Here is a 14,401-nt window from a genome sequence, read left to right as displayed (position 1 = left end):
GAGGATGGACCAATTAGCGCAGTGGCTCCACTGGGACGAGAGTGGGAAAGGGCAGAGAAAAAGGTTCCTAATAGCACGTCAACAGGCCCTGACGACATCCCAATTGTGCTAATAAAGAAACTATGACCAAGCTTTAAGCAAACAATAAGAGAGGCGGCGAGCAAAGCAATAATGATTGGTGAAACCCCAAATGGGTGGAAACTATAAGCAGGATGAGCACGATCTACAAAGGAAAGGGGGACAAACCGATATAAACAAGTACCGTACGTCCTATAACAGTGACATCAGTAGTTTACAAGCTGGTGATGCATATAGTAAAGTATACAAACATGGGTGGAGCTAGAGGGGGTGGTGGGAGAACTACAAAATGCGTTCCGTAAATGAAGGAGGTTGGAGGACAATTTTTTTTTCATTGATGCAGTGTATTGAAATAGCGGGAAAAGAACGCAGGCCCCTGTGGCTGGCATTTCTAGATATTAAGGGAGCTTACGATAGTATGGTTCCAGAAGGCTTGTGAGGAATAATGCACACAATAGATGTGGACGATGGAATAACTAATCTTCTATAGGATATTGTTACCAATAAATTTAGCACCCGGTACTATACAAACTATTTATTTTGGGCGTACCTGTGCCCGTAAAGGTCAGCCAAAATGTCCCTTGCTCGCTGACTCCAACTTAGTCGGTCTCTTTCTCTTCACCTCGAGTCTCGTGCCGGTCCCGTGGCGTGGTATCGTGGCGCGTGCAGGATGGCGTTCCATGGCGCGGCTTCCTTGCTACTTGTGTGGCGGCTTTTACGAACACAAACTGTTGCATGCGTCTTCTGCGAATGTCAAACTGTGGCATTAGTCCCCTTCTTGGCCCACATCGCCCCGATGCGTACAGCCGGCTGACAGCTTTTAAACAATAGGGATTGTCCTTGTGTTAGACAACGTGAGTCAGTTCACTTGTTCAGTTCCTGTCGTAGTACGGTTTCATCCGTACTACATGTACAACTTCCGGGAGATTCCTGCGTCGGGTTGGGCATACTTGAACTTCAGGGATAACATCGTAGTTTAATGGGCCTAGCTGACGAAGAACCCTGTAAGGGACAAAATATCGCCGCATAAGCTTTTCTGATAGGCCACGTGCACGTACAGGCGTCCAGACCCACACTTGGTCTCCAGGGGAGTATCGAACGTCCCTTCGTCTTAGATCGTAACGGTGCGCGTCGACGTCCTGCTGTTGAATGATGCGGTTCCATGCTAGTTGTCGCGCCTCGTCTGCCTTTCTACATATTCGCTTATGTCAGGGTCCTCTTCATTTGTGCTGTTGACAGGCAGCATCGCGTCTAATGTCGTCATTGCTGTCCGACCACAAACACGTTGAAATGGCGTGAAGTGGGTTGTCTCTTGTACTGCGGTATTGTATGCAATTGTAGCATACCGTAATATGGTGTCCCAAGTTCGATGCTCGACGTCCACATACATCGCGATCTTGTCAGCTAGCGTCCTGTTCAGCCTTTCAGTCAAACTGTTAGTTCGCGGATGGTACGCTGTAGTTCTTCTGTGGTCGGTGTGCGTTAGTTTCATGACAGACTGTACTAGCCTGGCAGTGAACGCAGTTCCTTTGTCAGTTATAAGGACTTTAAGTGCGTCATGTCGCAGCACTATCTGGGTCACAAAAAACTGAGCCACTTCGTTTGCCGTTCCTTTTGTGAGAAATGACGTCTCGGCATACCGGGTCATGTAGTCGGTTGCTACAACTATCCAGCGCTTCCCGAACGATGACATAGGAAATGGTCCTAGCAAATCCATTCCGACCTGCTCAAATGGGACTTTCGGTGGTTCTATCGGTTTCAAAAGAACTGCTGGCTTTAGGGGCGGTACTTTGCGTATTTGGCATCCTCGGCATGCTCTGACATGGTGCTGTACTGAATCCATCAATTTTGGCCATCCGCTATCAATTTTGGCGGATTCTTGACAAAGTCTTACTAATGCCCAAGTGACCTGCCGATGGGTCATCATGACACGCTTCTAAAATTCCCACTCGCAGTGACGATGGTATCAGAAGCAGGAACGTTTCACCGGTGTGTTCGAAGTTTCTTTTGTAGAGAACGTTGTTGCGGAGAACGTGGGAACGTAGTACACGGACGAAAACTCGCGGTACTTCTACTTGCTGCCCCTTTAAGTATTGAATTAGCAGAAGTATTCCTGGGCCCATTCGCTGATCATTAGCCATCTCCGACACATTCACACCTACAAGAAATGCGGAATCTTGTGCATGCTCAGGAGACGAGGTTTGGAATGGTGCTCGTGATAAGCAATGTGCGTCGTTGTGCTTGTGGCCAGACTTGTAGACTACGGTGATGTGATATTCCTGTAGACGCAGGCTCCATCTAACAAGTCTTCCGGAATGATCCTTGAGGTTCGCAAGCCAACAGAACGAATGATGGTCACTGATGGCTCGGAATGGTCTACCATATAAATAGGGACGGAACTTACTGAAGGCGCATATAACTGCGAGGCATTCCTTTTCTGTAGCTGAATAGTTATATTCAGCTTTCGACAGTGCGGCTTGCGTAAGCAATAACTTTTCCTTCCACGTTCTGCCACTGAACAAGAATATCACCGAGGCCAACGTTGCTGACGTGCGTATGAATGTCTGTTTTGGCATCTTCATCAAAATAAGCAAGTATGGGAGGTGAGTGCAAACGCCATCGTAACTCAAAGAAGGCATCTTCTTGCTCTTGCTGCCAGATGTATGAAACACTTTTCTTCTTAAGCCGTGTCAGTGGTTCCGCAATCTCGAAGAAGTTTTCAACGAAGCGCCTATAGTAAGCACAAATCCCCAGAAAACGTCGCATAGCCTCTTTGTCTCTTGTCTTTAGGGAATTTTTAACCGCAATGATCTTATCCGGGTCTGGGCGGACAACGTGAGAACTGAAAATGTGCCCGATGAACCGAAGCTCACGGAATCCAAAGTGGCACGTTTCGGGTTTGATTGTAAGTGCCGCCGTGCGAATAGCGTCAAGTACCGTTCTCAATCTCTGTACGTGCTGCTCGAACGTAGTGGAAAAAATTGCTACGTCATCAAGATAGACAAGCCATGACTGACATTTGAGGCCGGAGAGCACAGTGTCTTTCATCCTCTGCAAGGTAGCGGGAGCAGAACACAAACCAAATAGGAGCACTTTGAACTCGTAGAGTCCGTCGGATGTCACAAACGCCGTCTTCTCACGATCTTGTTCGTCGACTTCTATTTTCCAGTACCCGCTCTTTAGGTCCAACGATGAAAAAAGTGAGTATTGCGCAGTTTATCTAACGTATCGTCGACTCGTGGGAGTGGGTACACGTCCCGCTTCGTGACGAGGTTGAGTTTTCTGTAGTCAACAGAAACCGCATGGTGTTGTCCTTTTTCTTCACAAGTACTACGAGCAATGCCCATGGACTTTTAGAGGGCTGTATGACTTCGTCGTCGAGCATCTCCTGTACTTGCTTTTTTATCGCCTCCCTTTCTTTCGGAGCTCCTCAGTATGGATGTTGACATACTTGTCTAACATGTCCTTCGATAACAATGTTGTGTTTTGCTACAGGCGTACGTCCGACTTTCGATGAAGAGGAAAAACACTCTGCGAATTTTTTGATCAACTCCACATTCTGGTCTTTCTGCAGAGATGAAAACTCTCGGTCAATATCTATTTTCTGGGGGACACTGTTCATTCTTGAGGAAGTTGTTGGTGCTTTTTCTAGGGTGAAAACATCTGAGACTTGTACGTAGTCATCAAGTGATGCTATGGCTGCTCCCTTCGCCACAACTGTACCTCGTCGGTAAAGTTAGTCAATAGCACATCAGTATATCCATTCCGCAAGTTCACCAGACCTCTCGCCACGCGTATCCCCTTTGTGAGTAGCAATTCCAAATTTCCATCAGCTAGTCCGGCATATTCACGAAAACACGTCGCTTTTCACAGCAACTGTCACGCTGCTACGTGGCGGCACTGTCACACCTTCATCCACAATACGAAGAGACAAAACGACTGCTTGCTCCGCATGACACACGGCAACAGCGTTCTCTGTAGACAAAGAAACTTGGGATCGCTGCAAGATGATGATAGCACTGTTTACTTGCAGGAAGTCCATGCTCGGAATCGCCTCACGGAACATTCAGGGAGAACAATAAAACTGCTGATGTACACATGGCCTCTTATTCCCACTCTCGCTGTGCACAATCCTACGGGGTTGACTAAGTACCCTCCGGCGGTGCGTATCTGTGGTCCGGTTAAATGAGTGAGCACTTTCTTCAGCTTCTTTGCGAGCATGCTACTTATTACTGAGTAGTCTGCACCAGTGTCTATCAAGGCTATGGTCTCGACGTTGTCGATTCTTACTTGTAGCTTGGATGTCACGTTGCCATGACTGCAATTATCCGTATTATCGATTATTGTGTCAGTGTCGTCGTCTTATCCGGCTAACGATGGAGGGTTTTCATTTTTCCGAGTTTTCCGAAAGTCAGCGGCCCTGCCTCCACAGGTCGCTGGCTGTAGTTTTTCCGTCGCGGGCTTCCCCACAGCGGTAGCAAAGGAGCCGCCGGTCTGCAGTGCGTCATACATCACTTTTACGGGGTCTCGCTTCTGGCATCGGTGGTGGTGTACTGCAAGGAAACGTCGTTGGCATAACGGGAGCTTGTGTAAAGTTCAAGCGTCTGATGTCTTGCCGTACAACTTGCGCGTACGACAGCTGTGGCTGAGGTTCCGGTTGCGTGAAATGGTGCACCTGTGGCTGTGGTTGAGGAATTGCTTGCCGCACTTCTTCACGTACAACGTCCGTGATTGAGGGCATCGCTGGAGGACTTTGGGGGAGTTGCAGTTTCTGGAGCTCCTCCTTAACGATAGCCCTCACCATTTCCCGGAGGACGTCAACGTTGGTGGAGAGGGTTGTTGACTCCGCCCTGACTGAAGAGACGCTGAAGTCTCTGTTGTACAGTCACGCACGTTGTTGTAGTGTCCTTTCTATGGTCGTTGCCTCGGACCGGAACTCCGCCACAGTTCGCGATAGATTACGCACCAGGCCTGCGAAAATCTCTTCTTTTACTCCGCGCATAAGGGCCGCAACTTCTCCTCGGTGATGGCTTTGTCGGCTCGGCGGAAGAGCTGGGACATGTCTTCTATGTGCATGGCCACGCTCTCGTTATTCCGTTGGTTCCTCGCCTAAAAAGCAGCCTCTGCCTTCTCTTGCGGTCCATGTTCGGATAGGTTGCGATTAGCTCTCGTCAGAAGTCGTCCCACAACAGCAAGGACGCTTCGTGGTTCTCAAACCACGTACGTGCCGAATCTTGCAGGGCGACGTAAACGTAACGAAGTTTCCTGGCTTCGTCCCAACCATTCAAACTTGCAACGCACTCGAAGCCTTCGAGCCAGTCCTCGGCATGTTCAAAGATGTCACCGTGGAAGACCTCTGGTGTACGTGGTGAATCCAAAATGAGGTGAGATGGAGATGGCATCGACTTGGTAGCTATCGAAGTGACGTTTGTGCTTGTGGTCTCGACAGGTCTTGATGGATCAATTAGGGGGCCAAACTCGGTTTTTCACCACGTAATCGGCGACTCGTGCGTTGGTGCACAGGTGTTAATTCTGCTGGTTTCAGTCTTTTGGGATCTGGGCTTCTCTCCCTTGCCTGTGGTGGGCTTGAAATCATATCCAGCACCTTCAACATAATGTTACCAATAAATATAGCACCTGGTACTATACAAACTATTTATTTAGGGCGGACTTGTGCCCGTAAACTCAACACTAAATGCCAGCCAAAAATTTCTCTTGCTCGCTGACTCCAACTTCGTCGGTCTCTCCCTCTTCACCTCGAGTCTCGTGCCGGTCCCGTGGCGTAGTATCGTGGCGCATGCAGGATGGCGTTCCATGGTGCGGCTTTCTTGCTACTTGTATGGCAGCTTTTACGAACGCAAATTGTTGCACACGTCTTCTGCGAACATCGAACTGTGGCAATATCTATACAAGTAACAAGGTAGTCATAAAACGAGAAGAACAGATTTCTGCACTTATAGAGATACAATGCGGGCTTCGACAGGGGTGTCTTTTGTCACCTTTGTTATTTATACTGTATTTGCAGAGACTATAGAAGCCAAATTAGAGGGGAGTCGACTCATCTTCAGCCTCTCTTTTGTCGAGCAAGGAAAATACATTGGACAGTCATTACCAGCATTGATGAATGGAAATGACATAGTATTGACAGCCGACAACAAGGAAGACCTGTATGGACTGATAGACATCTGTGGTAATGAAGGATATGTAAAATTTGAAGTTAAGCAGGGAAAAATCAACAATCATGATTTTTAATGATGAGAAAGTCAGTGAGAATAACATAAAGGAAGTCACGCTAGAAATAGTACATAAATACAAATATTTGGGCGTATGTATAAATAATAGGGCTGAGTATCTAAGGGAACACGAAAGATACGTAATGACTAAGGGCCCCAGGAATGCAGCTGTAATGAAGAATGGGGCACTGCGGAACTACAATATAGGTATGACGTTGTGAGAGGGATTTGGAAAGGTGTCATAGTCCCGGGTTCGACGTTCGGCATCGCAGTCATGTGCGTGAAATCAGACGTTGAAGCAAGATTGGAAACTAAACAACGTGGCATAGGTTTTAGGCACAGGAAATTAAATTAAACAACTTGGGGGCACACGGGAGTACCCCAAATCAGGGGGTACAGGGTGACATAGGATGGACATCGTTTGAGTGCAGGGAAGCTAGCAGCAAGATAGAATTTGAGGAGTGATTAGGAGAAATGGGAGAGGAGCGTTGGGCTAAAAAAGTTTTCAGCTACTTGTACATGAAGAATGTTGATACTAAATGGAGGAAGCAAACTCGACAATAGTCAAGCAAGTATTTAAGCAACAGCAGAATACCAAGCCAAAAGGACACATCGGTTAAGAAGAAGGTGAAGGAAACAGAGAGGGACATGTGGAAGATGGGAATGCTTACGAAATCATCACTGGAGACCTACCGAACTTTGAAGCCTGAAATTGCAAGGCAAAATATCTGCGATAACTCTCGGGGTAGTTCTCCACTTTTCGAAGCCAGAACAGGAGTATCGCGGACCAGGACGTACCAAGCAAAATACGAAGACACAGACGCCCTGTGCAGTGCGTGTGGAGAGGAGGAGGAAGCGGCTGAACATTTGATAATTTTCTGTAAAGGGCTCCATTCTATAGTCCAAGAAAATGGGGCCGAATTTTTCAAAGCATTGGGTTTTAGGGATAGTGAAGGAAAATAGACTTTATACTGGTAGAAATAACCAGGAGGAGGCTAACTGATTGGTGGCTACAATCAAGGCGCGAGTGAGGTGCAATTTTTAAACACATAGTGATAGTGCTTAACTGTAAGGCTAAGTGGCGCGAGCACCCGTCCGATCTAAAGGACACAGCCGGATACATCCATCCATCCATCCATCCCTTGCTAGCGCTCCCGCTTGAACGCGCTGTCAGCAGCCGCCGGAGCGCGCAGGCCACGCGTCGCCATGTCCCCTTTCATAAAAATTGACACTGTACATCAGCATCTCATATACACAGTTCAACATCAGGCCTATGCCTCGCTCTCGACGGCTAATTCACACTTTTAGCAGGACGACGGATTGCACACACGGCTATGACTAGACACGGAGTTCAGCCCAACTGCACATAGTGTCTCGTGTTGCGCACGATTGCTTTTTAAATGTGCAAAGAAAAAAATGCACAGGTGCATGCAAAACAAACGACCACATATAGCCGTGAGACCAAGCAGAGTCGCCGCCTGGCGACAACTGGCCGAAACGGTGAAGTGTGGATTGCTCCTTGCATCCTCTTCTAGCCACATCGTGTTCCTATGTGTGCGTACGTCGTGCACCTTCTCAAAGTACGGTTTTTCCGGTCATGTCCGCGCGAGTGTAACTGTTTTTACGTATTCCTGAAACGACGTACGAAAGCATTTGGTCTTTCTCTGCTGCTAATGCTTATTAATAAGATCGACAAGTGCCACTTTCCAGAGTGCTGTTTATTGTCATCGTACCCTCCGTTCATCAGAATAATTTCAGAGTGGGTGCCACTTTCTGTTTCTAGCACATCGCAAAATGCTCTTGGCATCCTTCCAACACGAGGACTAATAAATGACGGGTGAATGCAGCGTTTTATAGCGATTCGGTTGTAAAAAAACAACAAAAAAAACAGGCTCTAGGTCATGCACTTGCGCGCTGTTGGTAGGTGTACAACTACATCACTGTAGTTTAACGATCATGCGAGGTGCCTTAGTTGTGTTTATCTGGCCATTGTACCACTACATAGAAATAGTACTATCACATAAACTGTGAGACTTTGGTACTTACACTGTACTGTGTACTCTACACTGTGTAAACAGAGTTATTGTGCGCAACCACGTGTTTAGATTTAAGAACGCTCTAAAAAGCCGAGAAGCTGAAAATTAATTCAGACGGCATGCCTTATACATAATGTTGTACAATTTCACTGAACATTTTATCTTTTTTTATATTCTCTTAGGCGTTTGTGTGGCATCGTTAGTGATATACCGAAGGCAGTGGTAATTTTTCGTCTGAAAAAAAAAAACATTCTTGTCCCATTGACCATGCCTTTGTTGTAGTACAGGCATGCACGTAATCCATCGATTAAAGCTTTCTGCTGAACTCATGTATAAGATTTTTACTGGTGCAAGACATGTGCGTACACGTGCTAAATGCAGTGTAGTGCAAAGCGCCGTCCGCCACTAAGCTTTCCTGACTAGATTTATCGACTGTTCCATATTTAATGGTGAACAGAATGATAAGAGAAAAAAATTATATGCGTATAAGGTGCGAACGGTGATATAGAAAGAATCGCACAGATATGTGGGCTTTCTGCGATCTTTCTTTCTCTCTCTCTCTTTTTTTGTAGTATGCAGATGAAGACGATGTAAATAAGTAGTTCAGTCACGATACAGCAGTGCGTAGCAGGCGGGACACAAGCTAACCACGTACAAACAACACAGCAAAGGCGTGATTTAGTGCGAAAGCGCGAAGAGAGTCACCCAGGGCGAGTATCCTAGCTAAGAAAGGCAGAATGCGCTTTACTCGCGGGTAATTTTAATGTTGTATATGCGTCGTACACCGATTCAGTAGAGAAGAGCTAGATATTAACAGTAAAGTGTACTCAACGCATTTTATCCGCCGACAATCGGCCCAAACCGCACGCAATGAAGCGCGGCTGCGTGTATTTGTATACGCGCCACCGACCGCCTATCCACACTTGCGTCGCGTGGGGATGGTGCTGCCACCTATAGCCCGATCTCGCCGCGAATTCCTGGAATTAAAAGCATTTATCTAAACATGGCGGTAGACTCATTAGTTTTTTTAGGCGCAGATTAAATGATGACTGAAACCGAAAAATAACATTCACGTTTCAATTACGTCCATCATAATTTTTGAACATCGGGTCATGGCCCGGTAACCCGAACAACGCTCCAATCAAACCGAAAAAAATAGGTGCCAGGAAAACTCTGAATCGGTGACCAGAACAATGATAACCCGAGCTTCCTAAACGCCAAACTATTTCTCTAATTTTGCACAAACACTAACTAGAAACTTGTTCTGCGGGGTTGAAATTGCTTCCACGCTTTTGAATGCTAATTCAAAGCGCATAGCGATACATTAAAACACAATCGATATACCTCACAGTTAGACGACTTGGTTAGGTTCTTGAGGTCCGCACAGCATACCTTTCGTTGACGGCAGGCTAAGCCCATCGTCTGACTGGACGTCAGACTCTGGAGTTTTGCGGACACGCAGCGCCACCTGTTGATGCAGTTTTTAGTAGGGCAAAGCCCGACTCCCTTGCACAGTTTGCTGCGCAATCAGGTGCAACTACACCGTACGAAACAACGACTGAGCTAAATATTAAATCTATTTGCGCATTAAACACTCAGAAAAATAGCTACGAATTTCTCTCCGCTAGTTGGACGCGTCACCGAACCACCGCGAAGTGCTTGCTGGTTCACTCGCATGGACTATGGCGAAAACAAGAGCAGATGCAACAGCTCCACGCTCTACGGAAAAAAAAGACCAATCCAATCTACGTCCGTGAATTTCCACGGACGTAGATTGGATTGGATAAACTTTTAATTTGGTCCTCCGAAACACAGATCACTGTGTTGCGGGCAGCTCCCACGTGGGGACTGAGATGCCAAGCTCCTCAGCCGCCTCGCGGGCTTGGTGGACAGCTCAGTGCTGATCTGCCAAGGACGAGCTGAGGATTGCCGCCTCCCATCTGGCAGAGGTTATGTTCGATAAATGAGCGAATTCGGTGCACTGCCAGAGCATGTGTTCTAATGAAGCAATTTCCCCACAAGGTGGACAAAGATTACTTGGGTATAGGTCAGGGTACAAGATGTGTAACATTTTCAAAGTAGGGTACATCCGTGTTTTTGAAAGCCTTAATGTAAGTTCTTGGGGCCGAGTTAGATTTTCGTGAGGTGGAGGGAAAATCTTTCTAGACAGGTAGAACTGTTTAGTGAGCTCGTTATATGTTGTAAGAATTTCCCGGTTATCCCCTTCACCGGTAGAACGCATACCCGGGGAGGCGCGGTTGGAGGGGTCTCGCGCCGCCTCGTGTGATGCTTCATTGAGATTGAGAGGGGAATCGTTGATTTGTCCAAGGTGAGCTTTGAACCAATTCAGAAGATGATGCGTTATGTTCTTGCCTTGCAGTATTCTCAGCGTTTGTTCAGAGACCGCCCCCTTGGCGAACGCCCGTAGTGCTGACATGGAATCACTGTAGACGACTTCAATGTTATCCATCTTGAGTGCTAAGGCGATGGCCACCTGTTCCGCAATGATTGGGTCTTTCGTCATGACCGTCGCTGAGTTGACGACATGGCCAGCCCCATCGACCACCACTGTCACAAACGCTTTCCCATTGGCGTAGGAAGCCGCGTCAACAAATACGACCCCTTGTTCCTCGTTTGAGACTTGACGAAGTATAGTCCTGGCCCTCGCTACTCTTCTTCTGACGTTGTGTTCTGGATGCATGTTTCTTGGTATAGGAGATACCGTGATGTTGTCGGGGATATCATTGTAATAGCGTTTGATTGCCATTGGGTGTTGGCCCAGCTCCTGCAGGATCATTCTCCCCGACCTTATTGTAGATAACCTTGCAAACTGTGCTCTCTCTTGGGCTTCTGCTATTTCTTCGAGCGTGTTGTGAATGCCAAGCTCAAGCAGACGCTCGGTGCTGGTATGTATGGGTAGGCCCAGGACCTTCTTGATAACTTTCCTGAGGAGCCCATTCAGTGTCTCGGACTCTGCTCTTGACCAGTTGTGCATTGCTGCCTCGTACTTGAAGTGGCTTAGAACAAACGCATGCATCAACCTGATGAGGTTGTCTTCCTTGATCCCATTTCTTTTGTTGGCCACTCTGCGTATGAGGTGCACCGCACTTCCTGTTTTCCAAGTTAACTTGGCTATAGATTTGCTGTTGTCGCCGGTAGACTTTATCAGCATGCCCAGGACTTTGATGGAGTCGACCCTCTGGATGGCATCCGCTTGATTTGTACCGAGGTGGATGTTTATCTGGTTTAGCGGCTTCCATCCCCTGGGCTTCGGTCCCCGGCGTGCAGTCCAATACAGTAAAAGTTCTGACTTACTCGACGAGCACTTGAGCCCGGAAAGACGAAGGTACTCTTCTACGGTGTCAATCGCCTCTTGCAGAGCGCTCTTAACCTGCCCCTCGCCTCCACCTGTGCACCAGATGGTAATGTCATCTGCGTAGATGTTGTGTTTCAATCCTTCAATGCTCGATAATTTCTTTGACAGTCCAATCATGGCAATGTTGAACAGCATTGGTGAAATCACTGCCCCTTGCGGCGTGCCCCTTGCTTCTAGTTCGATTACTGCGGTCTCGATATCTGCAATCTTCATCACGGCTTTCCGATCTGTAAGAAAGGACCATACGTAGTCATAGAAGGCTTTCCGCAAACCAAGCTTGGAAATTGCTTCGAGTATGAATGAGTGGTGGATGTTGTCAAACGCTTTTTCTAGATCTAGGCACAGAATGGCTCTCACGTCTCTGGTTTCATTGTCGATGACCTGGTGTTTGATAAGCTTCAATGCATCTTGTGTGGATAACCCTGCCCTGAATCCAATCATATTGTGTGTATAGATGTCGTTATCTTCCAAGTACTTGTTTATCCTGTGCAGTATGGCATGTTCTGCAACCTTGCCGATACATGATGTCAAGGATATTGGCCTCATGTTGTCCAAGTTAGGGGGCTTTCCTGGCTTAGGAATAAGGATCGTGCTGGCCAGCTTCCACTGCTCTGGCACCCTGCCTTCTTTCCATGCTGCATTGATCATATCCTTCAGGGTTTTAATTGAATTGTCATCAAGGTTACGAAGGGCCTTCTTTGATATACCGTCCGGGCCAGGGGCCGACCTGCCGTTGAGATCGTGCAAGGCTCTTCTGATCTCCTCGATGTTAAAGTCGCCCTCAAGGCCTGGATTGGGCGTGCCCTGGTACTGTCTACTCTGTGGTGCCAATCCTATTTTGATTGAGAGGTACTTATGCACAATCTGCTGCACAACTTGCTGTTCTCTGGTGCGCCCTATCTCCTTATGCAAAATTCGAGCGATAATATGCTTTTGATTTGTTTTGGTGGTGCTTTCGTTGAGCAGATGTTTTAACATATTCCATGCCTTGCCATGCGCATCTGATCATCGATGGAGTAGCAGATTTCGTCCCATTGCTGCCTGGATAGTGCGGGACAATGTTCCTCGACTGATCTGTTTACCTCAGCTATCTTCTTCCTCAGTCTTCGGTTCAGGCGCTGACCCTTCCAACGGTTCAGTAGTGCTTGCTTTGCCTCAAGAAGATGAGCGAGCCGGCTATCCATTCTTTCAACTGGAAAATCTGTGGTAATGGTGGAGGAGACGAATTTGATATCCTCTTTAATCTGTTTGACCCACTGCTTCAAGCCTTGTCTGCGGCCATCTTGTTCCCTTTCCATCCTTACGTTCCTGAACTTATCCCAGTCTGTGAAGTGGAATTCTCTCTGCTTTTTACGCTCCACAGAGAAGGTAGTGGCAAGAATGCAGTGGTCACTTCCTAGGTCTACAGCGAGGTTCATCCACTGGGCCTTCTTGATGTTTCTTACAAATGTAAGGTCCGGGGTGGAATCCCTGCAGCAAGGTGTACCAAGCCTTGTTGGTAGGCTGGGGTCTGTGATTAGGGTGAGATCAAGTTCACTGGCACTTTGCCAAGGTCGATTTCCTTTCCCAGTGTTGTACTTGTAACCCCATGTATGATGAGGGGCGTTGAAATCACCTGCTATGACGAGTGGACATGCCCCGGCGATATTAAAAGCTTTCTTTAGAACCGTCTTGAACCCTTGCTTTTGTTCCTTTGGACTGCTGTATATATTAAGAATGAAAATGCTCTGACGGTTGCTGGTACTTGGCACGATCTCTACCATGACGTGTTCCAACCGGCCTGCTTCTATCTTGAGGTCGTGGGTAACGTGCGTTAGTTTGTTGCATACGAAGGTGCAGACTCCCCTCCCTTCAGTATCCCCTATTACAGGCCGGAATCCAGGCAACGTTGCTTGCGGTGAAAGGGTCTCTTGTAATAATATAATATGAGGCTTTTCTTGGCTGCTCCTGATATACTGCTGTAGGGTTGCCTTCTTTTTAAGGTAACCTCTACAGTTCCATTGCCAGATACGAAATGCTTCACGTAGCGCTGCCATCATGGTTATTACATGGGCGGCCAGAGCCTGATGCTGCACCTGTCGACAGGTTTGGTACCACTAGTATTGGTGGCTGAAGAGGTGAGTTTGGTGCATGAGGAGGCCTTGCTGTGTTGTGCAGATATGCTTAGACCTTTGTAATGCGCAAATTCATATGCTCTTCCAGTGCCACCACGCTTGATTGTAGCCTACCCATCCGCTCGCTAAGATTGGCTACTACTTTGCTGAGCGTGTCAAAGACCTCTTTCATATCTGGCATGGTCGTTTGGTTGGCTTCCACGTGTTCTGACATGACTGCCCTCTTTTTTGTGGTTCTCGAGTCCCCCACGTTTTCAGCCACAGAGACATCAACTGGCTGAGGCATTGGCTGTGAAAACTGAGCGCTGGTTAGCTTAGTGGGAATAATTTTTATTTCCTTCAACTCAGCTGATAGCCTCTCATTCGATTTTGTGTCTCGCGTTTTCTTGCTCTAGCTGTGCAATTCTATCATGCTCTGGCAGCTTACCTGTCATCACCTCTGCCGCGCTGTTGCGCACTCGCTCAGCCCAGCTGCCTTTCGATGTAACTGCAGGCGTCCTCCCCGGGTTGGAAGCCGTGATCTCGATCTGAACGCCAGGCAGCTGGCCATTCGGGTGCCACCCA

Source organism: Rhipicephalus microplus, chromosome 5 (assembly GCF_043290135.1).
Source record: "Rhipicephalus microplus isolate Deutch F79 chromosome 5, USDA_Rmic, whole genome shotgun sequence".
Taxonomy (NCBI): domain Eukaryota; kingdom Metazoa; phylum Arthropoda; class Arachnida; order Ixodida; family Ixodidae; genus Rhipicephalus; species Rhipicephalus microplus.
This window is presented reverse-complemented; position numbering follows the sequence as displayed.